This window comes from Saimiri boliviensis, chromosome 12 (genome assembly GCF_048565385.1).
Source record: "Saimiri boliviensis isolate mSaiBol1 chromosome 12, mSaiBol1.pri, whole genome shotgun sequence".
NCBI lineage: Eukaryota > Metazoa > Chordata > Mammalia > Primates > Cebidae > Saimiri > Saimiri boliviensis.
In genome coordinates, this window is record NC_133460.1 from 1,380,050 (window position 1) to 1,394,976 (window position 14,927).

A 14,927-nucleotide genomic window follows, 5' to 3' on the forward strand; every position below is an offset into this window, starting at 1 on the left:
CATGCTTTGGACTGTGAGACAAGCATCCATGAATCATCACTTCAGCACCTGACTGGTCTCAGGCCAAGCTGAGTAGAGCTTTCTCCAAGACCAGTCAGCACATTCTTTAACTTCCCAGTCCATAAAAACCCCTGGACCCAGCTTCATACTTAACCCATTCACCCATCTCTGCTGTGGAGAGCTTTCTTCTTTTGGATATTAAACTTTTGCTCCAACCTCATCCTTTGTGTACACAGTCTTCAATTCTCTTTGTCATGGGACAAAGAACTCCAGGAGAGACTACAGTGCATTGGTGAGGACTGTAACACTAAGACAGAGCCTGACTTAATGATTTAAAAAAAAATTATACTAACATGCAATAAAATATATATGTATTTAAAAAATTATACTACTTCTGTAGTTAGTGATTGCAAACTATCGTTTCCTGTCACCTTCTCAGTGCAGGGACTAAGATCCTGTGGATTCAGAGTAACTGAAAATGTGGGGCTGGTGGGGTGGCTCATGCCTTTAATCCCAGCACTTCGGAAAGCCAAGGTGAGAGAATTGCTTGAACACAGAAGGTTGAAACCAGCCTGGGTAACATGAGGAAATCCACCAGTGTCCCAAAATAAAAGAATTAGCTGGGCATGGTAGCTAGCATGCACTCCCACCTGTGGTCCCAGTTACTTGGAAGGCTGAGGTGAGGGGTTGAAGTGGGAGGATAGCTTGAGCCCAGAGTCAGAGGCTGCAGTGAGCTGAGATTGTGCCACTACACTCCAGCCTGGGTTCAAAAATGTGGGGCAGAAACACAGCGTTATATAGTGCTGGCAACTTCAGCCTGATTGTGTTGGTTTTGCTGGCTTTTATGAAAAACAAGAAAAAAATGACATAATTGCTGCAGAGAGCTCCACAGGAGACAAGGCCTGTATACCCCAGGAACCTGTGTCAGGTGAGGCCCGGAGAGGGCTGCACCCAATGGCCAGGTCCAGGCCTAGAAGCGACAGACCTGCAGGCCCCATGACCTGATGGCCCTAGTGGCCTCTCTGAGTCTAGACTTTTTGACCCGTACCAGTTGGACTGCAGCAACCCCCCGCCAGGCCTCCTATGACATGGAATCTCTGAGCCCCCGGCAAAGTGGGCGGCAAAACAGCAGGCCAGAAGACCAGATTGAGACTTCGGGCCCAAAAGGCGAGGCTGTGTGGAGCAGCGACGGGCCACTGAGCCGTGCAGATCTGGAACTTGAGGCGGCAGCTCAGTGCCACTGAGATGGAACAATAAGGACAGACGAAGGCCTTTCAGGCCTGGCAATGAGCGGCCTAGAAACGGTTAGAACCGTTACAACCATTAGCAGGGCTTCCTCTGCTCTGGTCACCCAGAGCCATCAACTCAAAGGACCCGTCTGTGTGGTACTCCGGCAGCAGGGGCCTCGGAGCCTAACGGCGTCAAAAAGGAGAGACAGACAGACACACACACGGACAGACAGACAAAGGAAAAAAAAACGTGAACGTCTCAGCTGCACCGCTGCAGAACGTTTTTTAGCCAGAAGGCGAAAAAAAAAAAAAATCAGAAGTGACGTCGCGGCCAAAACAAGCCCGGGCTTGGAGGCCTGCACTGAAGCTGGCGGCAGGTGGGGAGACTGTACCCGTTTTCTGCGGTTGTCGGTGGTCGCAAGACCCTGCACGCTCACCGGCTCGGCCTCCAGCCCCTGTCCCCGAGATCTGCTTGCCGCGGATGAGCGAGAGTTTCTTCCTGGGACTTTTGGGCACCGTCGGCCGTTGGCGACAGGACGGACTTCCTTTCCTACCAGAGCCTCTCCTCCAGCGGGCTCCTGTCTCGGGACACGGGAACACCTGTCGCCTATTTTTAAATATTCAAATTTTAGTTTGACTCTCCAACACTGGATACTGCTCTTACAAAACCAAGAAGAAATCATGAAGAAATGTTTTAATTATTGATCTACACAATAGAAATCATGGCTACATCAGCTAATCTGGATATTGGAGCCCAGCGTATAGTGGAAGAGTGTCCCAGCACTTAACAGCCTTACAGACATTAAAATAGAACATCCACTGGACCCAAATTCAGAAGAAGGATCAGCTCAGGGTGTTGCCATGGGAATGAAATTCATATTGCCTAACCGATTTGATATGAATGTGTGTTCTCGATTTGTGAAGTCCTTAAATGAAGAAGACAGTAAAAATATTCAAGATCAGGTTAACTCTGACCTGGAAGTGGCATCTGTCCTATTTAAAGGTTGAAAGTTATGCTGAATGCAATATCCATACATCTCCTTCTCCGGGAATTCAAGTGAGGCATGTCTACACTCCCTCTACAACAAAGCATTTCTCACCCATCAAACAGTCAACGACTTTAACCAACAAACACAGAGGAAATGAGGTCTCTACCACACCTCTGTTAGCAAATTCTTTGTCCGTTCACCAGTTGGCTGCGCAGGGAGAGATGCTCTATCTGGCTACACGTATCGAACAAGGGTGCTGATCCCCAACTTTTAGGAAAAGGTCGAGAAAGTGCACTGTCATTGGCCTGTAGTAAAGGCTACACAGATATTGTCAAAATGCTGCTTGATTGTGGAGTTGATGTAAATGAATATGATTGGAATGGAGGAACGCCTCTGCTTTATGCTGTACATGGAAATCATGTGAAATGTGTAAAGATGCTCTTAGAAAATGGGGCTGACCCAACAATTGAAACTGACTCTGGATATAATTCTATGGATCTAGCTGTAGCCCTGGGCTATAGAAGTGTTCAACAGGTTATTGAGTCACATTTGTTGAAGCTGCTTCAAAATATCAAGGAGTAGACACAGCCGTCAGAAAATGTCTGCCTTTTTGTTTACTTTTTGGTTCTTACAAATGATAGTTTTGTTTACTTATAAATTTTTACTTCAGTTGCAATATTTACTGGTTTTTAGTCGGTTTTAATATTTCTCTGAGTAATTCACTGGTTTATAATAAATTTAATGTTAATATCCTTTTTATAATATGTTTTACTATGTATTTAAAATTATAAATTAATGTTTCATAGCATGTAAATTTTTATGGTACAGATAGTTATCATCGGTCTTTGTATCAAGTGCTGTAATTTGACATTTTCAGAAATTATTCCACCCTAGTCATCTTCACTCATGTATTAAGTCACTGACTTTATATAGGGTTTACTATAAATCCCTAGAAAAAAAAATTTTGTTATTGTTGAATTAAAAAGTGCACAGTGTGGTTGTTTACAAAATGATATTATAAATAAATTACTTTTTCGTCAAAAAAAAAAAAAAAAAAAAAACATTAGCAACCTTCCCGCACATGGTCCTGGCAGCGGAAGCCAGAAACGGTACAAAAAATTATAGTACTGGGCAAAAAAAAAAAAAAGTGCCCAGAATCCTTGAGGGGAAATGTAGGAGGCAGTATATAAGTCCTGTGCATGTAAGAAGAACAAGTTGACCTCCACGCTCTACCTCCCATATTGTTTTTCTTTCATTTTTTGACACTGGGTCTCCCTTAGTTACCCAGGCTGCAATACAGAGGCACCATCACAATTCACAGCAGCCTCAAATTCCTAGATTCAAGTGATCTTCCCGCCTCAGCATCTTGAGTAGCTGGGGCGATAGGTACACCCCGCCACTCCAGGCTTTTTGTTTGTTTGGTTGTTCTGTTTTGTTTTAATAGAGATGACAGCATCCTCCAGTTTCCAAGGCTGGTCTTCAATTCCTGGGCTCAGGCAGTCCTCCCATGTTGGCCTCCCAAAGTGCTGTGATTTCAGCCTTGACCCACCATGTATTCACCTACGCTTATGTTTTTTTAGAGCCATGGTCTCACTCTGTCACCAAGGCTGGTGTGCAGTGGTGTGATTAACACTTTTTGCAGAGGTAGGGGTCTCCCTGTGTCGCCTGGGTGGTCTCGAACTCCTGTCTAAAAGCAATCCTCCCGCTTCAGCTCCCAGAATAGCTTGGATTACAGAGGTGAGCCACCACGGCCGCCTCTCATACCTTTTAAAACACAACTTTTTTTCTCTTTCTTTTTTTCTCCCCTGACAGGAGCTCACTTTGTTACCCAGGCTGGAGTGCTGTGGTGTCAACATGGCTCACTGCAGCTTTGACATCCTAGGCTCAGATGATCCTCCCACCACAGCCTTCTGAGTAGCTGGGAGCAAAGGCATGTACCATCAAGGCCAGTTAATTTTTATATTTTTTGCAGCTATAGGATTTCATAGTGTTGACCAGGCTGGTCTTGAACTCCTGAGCTCAGTTGAGCTGCCTGCCTGGACTTCCCAAAGTGTTGGATTACAGGTGTGAGGCAATGTGCCTGGCCTAAAACTTTTTTTTTTTTTTGTAAAATTTTTGTATAATAGAAAGAAAACCTTTGCTGAGGAGGAGGATCACTTGAGGCCAGAAGTTTCAGACCAGCCTGGGCAGTAAGTGACATCCCTGTCTCTATATGCATATAAATAAGTAAAATGTTTGCTACATCCAGGCCTTCTAGATAGAAAGGTTGCTGAAATGATAAAGTAGAGCTAGAAAACCACACAACTTGTAAATGGCTATTTTTTTTTAAAATTGTAGAAAAGAAATGTCTTTTGGAAACAATTTTTTGAAATGGAGTTATTAGGCCACCAGTAGAAGCAACACACATCCATGTTTACTCAATGATTGAGAAGACATGGGACAGACGGGCGCGGTGGCTCACGCCTGTAATCCCAGCACTTTGGGAGGCCAAAGGGGGCAGATCACAAGGTCAGGTGACAGAGATCATCCTGGCTAACATGGTGAAACCCCATTTCTACTAAAAATACAAAAAATTAGCCAGGTGTGGTAACAAGTACCTGTAGTCCCAGCTGCTCAGGAGGCTGAGGCAGGAGAATCACTTGAACACAGGAGGTAAAAATTGCAAAAAGCTGAGATAATGCCACTGCACTCTAGCCTGGGCAACAGCACAAGACTCTGTCTCAAAAAAAAAAAAAGAGGTCTGAAGGCTGGAGGAAAAAGAGAAGAAGCTTCTATGCCAGTTTGGTCATATTTAGAAGTCATCTTCATATCATAACTATGCTCTCTGTGTACATTTTATTTCTCCCAGTATACACAATTGATAAGTATTTTTAGAAATATCTATGCTGGCCAGGCGCGGTGGCTCAAGCCTGTAATCCCAGCACTTTGGGAGGCTGAGATGGGTGGATCACGAGGTCAAGCGATCGAGACCATTCTGGTCAACATGGTGAAACCCCGTCTCTACTAAAAATACAAAAAATTAGCTGGATGTGGTGGTGCGTGCCTGTAATCCCAGCTACTCAGGAGGCTGAGGCAGGAGAATTGCCTGAACCCAGGAGGCGGAGGTTGCGGTGAGCCGAGATCGCGCCATTGCACTCCAGCCTGGGTAACGAGAGCGAAACTCCGTCTCAAAAAAAAAAAAAAAAAAAAAAAAAAAGAAATATCTATGCCAAAATGTTCATATTTAGAAGATACCTTATTTTAACTATTGCTATTTATGTGCAGGTTTATTTAGCAGTATTATCTACCTGTGGACAGGTAAGTAAGCTCTTATTTGAAACATCTAGTCTTTCTGGATGTTTTCAAGTATTTGATGTATCTAAAATTAGAGATATCTGTTAGGCTGATAGGTTCCTAAGTTAAAAAAAAAATTAGAAGTAGTAGCAAAAGACTTTGTAAATAGTTTTAAAAAATGGATGGGGCTGGCCAAGCACAGCAGTTCACACCTGCAATCCCAGCACTCTGAGAGGCCAAGGTGGGTGGATTACCTGAGATCAAGAGTTTGAAACCAACCTGGCCAACATGGCGAAATCTTGTCTCTACTAAACATACAAAAATTAGGTGGGTGTCATGGTGCACACCTGTAAACCCAGCTACTGGGGAGGCTGAAGCAGGAGAATCGCTTGAACCCAGGAGAGGGAGGTTGCAGTGAGCCAAGATCGTACCACTGCACTCCAGCCTGGGTAACATAGTGAGACTCGGTCTCAAAAAAAAAAAAAAAAAAAAAATGATCTGACTATTGTATGATTCCACTTATATGAGGTGCTTAGAATTATTAGATCCACACAGACAGAAAGTAGAACATTGGTTATCAGGGGCCAAGGGGATGGAGGAGCTGCTCAAAGGGAGTTATTGCTTACAGGGTGCAGAGTTTCAATTTGGGATGATAAAAAATTCTGGAGTTTGGGAGTGACGATTATACAACAGCATGAATATTCTTAATACCACTGAACTGTACACTTATCAGGTATATTTTACCATAATAACTTTTTTTAAAAATTGGTGGAAATATTATCTTTGCAATGGAATAGTTAAACCATCTTTGTTAAGTGTTCAACCCACCTTTGTACTTGTTCATTTGGTTGAGGAGATTGTAGGGAAGAAATTACAAATGTGTTTTGCTAGTCTGTACTACAAGATTTCAGATTACTCTTTGCCTGGTATAGTAGCTGCACTTCTTTAAACTTTGCTATATTGTATACAAACCCAGGAATGTTTTTCTCAAGGACATGGCAGCCACCTCGTTGAAATATAATCTTCAAGGGAGATAGTTTTGCTCTTACTTTTGTGGAAGGGTAGGAGTCTAACTTCAGTGTGTTACTTGCTCCAAGTTGCAAAACTGCCTCCCGTCTTAGATATATGAAACATCTATTTCTTTTTTGGAGGAAGCCAACTAACAAAGAAAGACCACCCCCAATTAACAGATGAATTTAAGATGGACTATATGTGATGAATGATGCTGTCAGCTCCTCTTACATGGAGGCAATTATCACTTATCATGAGAATATGTACGTAATAGGTTGTATCTGCTTGGCATCAAAAAAGATGCCAGGAAGAAAGGGTGAGATTTCTCTGTCTTGGTCAGGTGTGGTAGCTCATGCCTGTGATCCCAGCACTTTGGGAGGCCAAGGTGGGTGGATCACCTGAGCCTAAGTGTTCCAGACCATCCTGGGTCACATAGCGAGACTGCCATCTCTACAAAAAATACAAAAATTAGCTAGGAGTGATGGTACATCCCCTGCACTCCCAGCTACTTGGGAGGCTGAGGTAGGAGGATGGATTAAGCCTGAGAGGTCAAGACTGCAGTGAGCTGTGATTGTACCACTGCATTCCCACCTGGGTGACAGAGTGAGACCCTGTCTCAAAAAAACAAAAAGGTTGAGTGTGGTGGCTCACGCCTATAATCCCAGCATGTTGGGAGGCCAAGGCAGGTAGATCACCTGAGGTCAGGAGTTTGAGACAAGCATGGCCAACATGGCGAGACCTCATCTCTACTAAAAATACATACATTAGCTGAGTGTGGTGGCGTGTAGCAGTAGTCCCAGCTACTCAGAGGCTGAGGCATGAGAATAGCCTGAACCTGGGAGGCAGAGGTTGCAGTAAGCCGAGATCATGCCACACACTCCAGCCTGGGTGACAAAGTGACAGCCCATTTCGAAAACATAAAAAATATTTCTTTCCGTCTTTGCAATCTCTTTGTGGATTGCTAGCGACACTTACGTTCTGTCTTAATGCATATTCAATAATAAAATAAAATAAACTATTTTTCTTTCTCTACTACTTTTGTGGAGATGATTTTTGGAAGATTACATTTGTGGGAGAAGATTTTGTTTTTAATTCTATTTCCCCAATAATGACAAAAATAGAGGTAGCAGACTAGTACATTTTGTACATTTTGCATTCAAGTACTTAGGTTGTCTTCTGACAATGACTTTTGGAAATGAAATTGTAAAAACACATCTCATTCATTGGATTGGTTTCAGTAAGAAGGAATTTGGAGAAATGAATTATAGACCAGACAGTTCCTGATTAGAAGCTACTTTCAGATACAACTATTGTTACGCATGTGAACTTGATTCAATACTACTGTGTATATAGTGGGTAAAATTGAGTAATCGTTTGAAACATCAAGCCTTTCTAGATTTTTTTTTTTTTAAGACAGGTATCACTCTGACACACAGTGGGTTGATCAGAGCTCACTGCAGTCTCTAACTATCATGGTCTCAAGGGATCCTCCTGCCTTAGCCTCTCCAGTAGCTGGGACCACAGGCATATATCACCACAACTGGCTAATTTTAAAATTTTTCCTAAGATGGGGTCTCACTACTGTCCAGGCAGGTCTCCAACTCCTGGGCTCAAGCAATTCACCTGCCTTGACCTCCCAAAATGCTGGGATTACAGGTGTGGGCCACCACACCCAGCCTCTAGATCTTTAGAAGTACACAAACTGTATTAAAAATAGAGGTAGTAAAATGATACTGTATTAGTCCATTCTCACACTGCTATAAACAACTACCTGAGACTGGGTAACTTATAAACAAAAGAGGTTTAATTGACTCACAGTTCCCTATGGCTGGGAGACCTCAGGAAACTTAAAAATTATGGTGGAAGGAGAAGGGGATGCAGGCACAGTCTTCAAATGTCAGGACTACAGGCACACACCACTACACCCAGATAATGTTGGTATTTTTAGTAGAGACAGAATTTGCAGTGTTGCCCAGGCTGGTCTTGAACTCCTAAAGTCAAGCAATCAGCCCACCTCAATCTCTCAAAGTGCTGGGATTATGGGCACAGCACCCAGACCTGTCTGTTTTAAGTCCTACCAACTGGGGGGCTTAAAATAACAGAAATGTATTGCCTTCCAGTTCTGGAGGGTAGGAGTTGAAACTGAGTTTTCGGCAGGGCAGTTCTTTTGGATGCTTTAAGGGAGCATCTATTCCATGTTGCTCTCTAGCTTCTGCTTGTTGTCACATGTGGGGAACACTCCTGTGTGAGACCCCTAAAAGGCGTGAGTCTCACTATACGGTGAGTTTGATCCCAAACACAGTTTCCTACTGGAGGCAGTCGAGCTATCCGGAAATATAGGAACTGAAAGATGAATGATCAGTTTCTAGTATCAACCACAATATCGTTTGGGCCTAAAATTATGCGTTGCTGCTAGACCGAGTGACCCCCTGCCAGCAACCGGTTCCTGCTTTTAACCTTTTTATGACTTTAAGAATAAGTTTTAACCTTTACTTACCTAACTGCCTTGTACCCTAGATAATGGTTTAACTGTCGATATTTGCAAAGCAAAATGCCACCATAAGGGATGGCTTTGATTCCTGACTCAGAGATTCCTGAATGGGGAAGTTGAGTTAAGTTGAGTCAGGAGTAGACAAAGGAGAATCTGATTAAAAGATATTCTGATGAGCAAAACCAAAAAACCTTTTCACATCTCAGTTCTAAAACAAGGTCAAACCAGAGATACCTGCAGCCAGGAGGAATGATGTTTGGATGTAAACAAGCCTTGTGAACAATGTTTGGATATAAACAAGCTTTGTGAATAATGTTTGGATGCAAACAAACTTTGTGATTGTAGAAAATTTTGTTACTTTTTACAACCATTGATCGCATATCTGACTTCTCTATTGTATAGGCCCTGTGAGGCATACATTTACATTCCTCTTACTATGACGTAAACCAAAACCAAGAAAGTGTATTTATTCCTGGCCCTTGAAAAATAAAATCTGCTGTTTAGGCACAGCCTATCAGCCCTCCAGACGCCTCGCTTTCTCTCTCTCTGTCTTTATTAATTTTCCAGGCGCACTCCCTCTTCCAGGTATTGGGACCCTCTTGCAGGTCGAGAGACCCCCGGGCAGACGTGCCTACCCATCCCGGACGGTCCACGACAGTCACAGTCTTTGGAGTTCCCAACTGCATCACGCCAAGCTCTGCCTCCATTGTCACATGGCCTTCTTTACTGTGTGTCTCCACATGTTCTCTTCTTGTAAGGTCACCAGTCGTTTGCATGATTTCATATTCTAACTTAATTATAACTGCAAAGACTTTATCTTCAAACAAGATCACATTCACAGGTACTGGGGACTAGAAACTCAATGTATCTTTTTTTTTAGGGAACACAGTGCAACCCACAAAAACTGCATGTCAGTGGTGGGTCTCCTGCCAGGCACTACTTTCCATTGCTGGATGTAGCTAGATGTAGACTGGTGAAGTGGCCCCTACTTAACCATGTGCTATTCCTGTGATAGAACAAGCTATAGCTGTTAAAACATCCAACCGCATGAGCCATGTATCAAGTTCTACTGTGTAACAGTTTTCATCACATGTCATAACTCGCTCTGTGTTAGGGACTTCTGCCTCCAGGTCACTTTTGTACAAAACCTGCATTGCCTCATGATGACAGAATTCCTGTTAAGAATTGATCTGGGCTGGGTGCAGTGGCTCATACCTGTCATCCCAGCACTTTGGGAGGCCAGGGTGGGTGGATCACAAGGTCAGGAGTTCAAGACCATCCCAGCCAACATGGTGAAACCCCGTCTCTACTAAAAATACAAAAATTAGCCGGGCGTGGTAGCATATGCTTGTAGTCCCAGCTACTTGGGAGGCTGAGGCAGAAGAATCACATGAACCCGGGAGACGGAGGTTGCAGTGAGCCAAGATCATGCCAATGTACTCAAGCCTGGTGACAGAGCTTGACCCCATTTCAAAAGAACAATAACAACAACAACAATAAATCTGGGTGGACTTCCGCCAAGAGAACCAAACAGGAGCAGCTCCAGTCCACAGCTCCCAGCAAAAGTGATCTAGAAGGCAAGTGATCCCTGCATTTCCAACTGGGGTACCGGGTTCATCTCACTGGGACTGGCTAGACAGTGGTGTCGGCCAAGGAGGGCAAGCCAAAGCAGGGTGGGGCATCGCCTCACCTGGGAAGTACAAAGGACTGGAGAACTCCCACTCCCAGCTGAGGAAAGCCACTAGGGATGTTTCCTGACACTCTGGCACTCTGGCTCAGATAATGTGCTACTCCAGTGGCCTTCACAACCTGCAGATTAGGAGATTCCCTCCAGGGCCTACTATACCGGCACCCCAAGTTTCCAGCACAAAACTGGACTACTGTTTTAGCTGCAGTAGTTTTTTATGTTTTTTATACCTCAGTGGTGCCTGGAACACGAGTGAGACAGAACCACTCATTCCCCTGAGAAAGGGGGCTGAAGCCAGGGAGCCAAGTAATCTGGCTCAGCAGATCCCACCCACACAAAGAGCAGCAAACTAAGATCCACTGTCTTGACATTCTTCCAGCCAGCACAGCAGTCTGAGCTTAACCTGGGACATTCAAACTCAGTGTGGGGAGGGGGCATCCACCATTGCTGAGGCTCAGATAGCGGTTTTAACCCTGCCTGTGTAAACAAAGTCCCTGGGAAGTTTACACAGCAACTAGGCAGAGCGCATGGCCGCTCAGCAAGGCCTCTACAGGCAGACTATCAACTAGACTCCCTTCTTGCTAGGCAGGGCGTATCTGATAAAAGGCAGCAGCCTGTCAGGGACTTATAAACAAGCCCCCACCTTCCTGGGACAGAGCACCTGGGATAAGGGGTAATTGTGGGTTCAGCTTCAGCAGACTTAAATGTCCCTGCCCAGCAGAAATCTCTCAGCACAGTGCTTGAGCTCTGATAAGGGACAGACTGCCTCCTCAAGTGGCTCCCTGACCGCAGTGTATCCTGGTTGGGAGACACCTCATATAGGAGAGCTCTGGCTGACATCTTGGGAGTACCCTTCTGGGAAGGGACTTGCTACCAGAGGAAGGAACAGGCAGCAATCTTTGCTGTTCTTCAGCCGCTGAGGATGATTCCCAGCCAAGCAGGGTCTGGAGTGGACCTCCAGCAAACTCTAGCAGACCTGCAGGAGAGAGGCCTGACTGTTAGAAGGAAAACTAACAAACAGAAAGAAACAGCTTTAACATCAACAGAAAGGATGTCCAGTCAGAGACCCCATCTAAAAGTCACCAACTTCAAAGACCAAAGGTAGATAAATCCATGATGATGGGAAGAAACCAGCACAAAAAGGCTGAAATTGCCAAAAACCAGAATGCCTTTTCTCATCCAAGGGATCACAACTACTCACCAGCAAAAGAACAAAACTGGATGGAGAATGAGTTTGATGAATTGACAGAAGAGACTTCAGAAGGTGGGTAATAACAAACTTCTCTGAGCTAAAGGAGCATGTTCTAACCCAATGCAAGAAAACTAAGAACGTTGAAAAAAGGTTAGACAAAATGTAACTAGAATAACCAGCATAGAGAAGAACATAAATGACTTGATGGAGCTGAAAAACACACCACAAGAACTTTGTGAAGCATACACAAGTTTCAATAGCTGAATCGATCAAGCGGAAGAAAGGACATCAGAGATTGAAGATCAACTCAATGAAATAAAGAGAGAAGGCAAGATTAGAGAAAAAGGAGTGAAAAGAAATGAAGTAAGCCTCCAAGAAATATGGAATTATGTGGAAAGACCAAATCTACATTTGATTGGTATGCCTGAAAGTGATGGGGAGAATGTAACCAAGTTGGAAAACACTTTAGGATATTATCCAGAAGAACTTCCCTAACCTAGCAAGGCAGGCCAACATTCAAATTCAGGAAATACGGAGAACACTACAAAGATATTCCTTGAGAAGAGCAACCCCAAGACACACACATGTCAGATTCAACAGGGTTGAAATGAAGGAAAAAAATGCTAAGGGCAGCCAGAAAGAAAAATTGGGTTACCCACAAAGGGAAGCCTATCAGACTCACAGCTGATTTCTTGGCAGAAACCTTACAAGACAAAAGAGAGTGGGGCCAATATTCAACATCCTTAAAGAAAAGAATTTTCAACCCAGAATTTCAGCCAAACTAAGCTTCATAAACAAAGGAGAAATAAAATCCTTAATGCACAAACAACTGCTCAGAGATTTTGTCACCACCAGGCCTGCCTTACAAGAGCTCCTAAAAGAAGCACTAAACATGGAAAGGAACAACCAGTACCAGCCACTGCAAAAACATACAAATTGTAAAGACCATCAATACTATGAAGAAACTGCATCAACTAACAGGCAAAACAACCAGCTACCATCAAAATGGCAGCATCACATTCACACATAACAATATTAACCTTAAATGTAAGTGGGCTAAATGCCCCAATCAAAAGACACAGACTGGCAAATTGGATAAAGAGTCAAGACCCATTGGTTTGCTGTATTCAGGAGACTCATCTCACATGCAAAGACACACATAGGCTCAAAATAAAGAGATGGAGGAAGAGTTACCAAGCAAATGGAGGAAAAAAAAAAAAAAAGGCAGGGGTTGCAGTCCTACCTAGTCTCAGATAAAACAGACTTTAAACCAACAAAGATCAAAAGAGGCAAGGGTATTGCATAGTGGTAAAGGGAACAATGCAACAAGAAGAGCTAACTACCTAAATATAGCTGCACCCAATACAAGAGCACCCAGATACATAAAGCAAGTTCTTAATGATCTACAAAGTGGTTTAGACTCCCACACAATAACAGTGAGAGACTTTAACACCTCACTGTTAATATTAGTATGATCAACAAAACAGAAAGTTAACAAAGATATCCAGGACTTGAACTCAGATATGGACCAACTGGTTCTAATAGACATCTACAGAACTCTCCATCCCAAATCCACAGAATATACATTGTTTTCAGTACAACATCACATTTACTCTAAAACTGACCACATAATTGGAAGTAAATCACTCCTCAGCAAATGCAAAAGAACAGATATCATAACAAAGAGTCTCTCAGACCACAGTGCAATCAAATTAGAACTCAGGATTAAGAAACTCACTCAAGACCACACAACTACATGGAAACAGAACCACCTACTCCCAAATGATTACTGGATAAATAATGAAATGAAGGGAGAAATAAGATGTTCTTCAAAACCAATAAGAATGAAGACAAAACATACCAGAATCTCTGGGACACATTGAAAGCAGTGTCTAGAGGGAAATTTACAGCATTAAATGCCCACAAGAGAAGTGAGGAAAGATCTAACATTGACACCCTAATGTCATGATTAAAAGAACTAGAGTAGTAAGATCCAACTGTAATAACCTCTGAGGGCATGTGTGGGTGCATGTGTGGGTGCATGGGGACCTTAGAGGCTTGCGTCTAATGATCCAGTTTGTGGCTCCACAGTGAAAGCTACGGAGTCCGAGTGGGCCCCAACCTGCGGTTCCCTGGTGACCTCATACAGCCTAACAGCAGCATCAGGTCAGTTCTGCTGCGTCGGACTAGTTCTGATCCGAGTCCGGGGTTTACAGCGACCTGTCTGTGTCAAGAGGCACCTGTGTCCCTGTGAGGGGAGCTGCCAGGCAGGCATCTGAGAGTTCCCAATACAGGATTCCCCTCCCCTTGTCTGTCTTTTTAAATAACCACAATCGTTTATCTACCTCAGTGCCTTATCGACCTCATTGTCCATTGTGCTGTTTTGTCTCTAGTGTCTGTGTGCCTCGTGTTTGCTGTTTCGTTCATTGTTAACGTGTGAGTTGCACGTCACATCGCTGTCACTGTCCAAGGTGGTTCGGGGAGAATTTCTTTAAGGCCCTTGCTGAAGATCTCGCCCCGCCAGACACCATCTCCCTCATTGTTCACTTGGGCTTGTCTCCCCAAGCCTCTTTTCTGTCAGAAGGAGGTTAGGTGTTGCTACGGGAAGGCTTGTACAGAACATTCCCCCATTTAGGATTTTTGGCATCATAAAGGTTGTTGGAAATTGGATTGTCATGAGCCACGTCCCAGTGACTGGTGTAATGGCCCCATAGACCACTGGTGGATTCAGCACACCCACCCTGCTGATCTAGCTCACCTTTCCCGTGCCTTTGAACAACTCCCTGTTTAAGGAGACTTATGCCTTTTTAGCCCGACAACTTCTCCAATCCTATAATGCCCCTGGGTGGGAACTCACTGCCAGGTGGTATTGGTGGGATCATCCTGGTGGTCTTTATCCTCCTCACCCTCACCTATTACCCCAGACCCAAACTGTAGCCTTGTCACATCAGGTCCGGTGCCTCCAGGACTTGGCACGTGTGTGCATCCTCAAATCCCCAGCAGACGGGGCCTAGTCCAAGCTTGCTGCCTTTCAGATGTGGAGACATCAATGGTA

At 44.0% G+C, this 14,927-nt stretch overlaps 1 protein-coding gene and 1 pseudogene across 1 annotated transcript in view; one reads left to right on the forward strand and one right to left on the reverse strand.

Moving 5' to 3' along the window:
• The window catches only part of ATF7IP2 (activating transcription factor 7 interacting protein 2), a 144,664-nt gene that overhangs the window by 116,348 nt on the left and 13,389 nt on the right, over positions 1-14,927 (reverse strand). The gene's annotated exons all lie outside the window — the stretch shown is intronic.
• LOC101030058 (ankyrin repeat family A protein 2 pseudogene) lies at positions 1,952-3,130 on the forward strand (annotated as a pseudogene).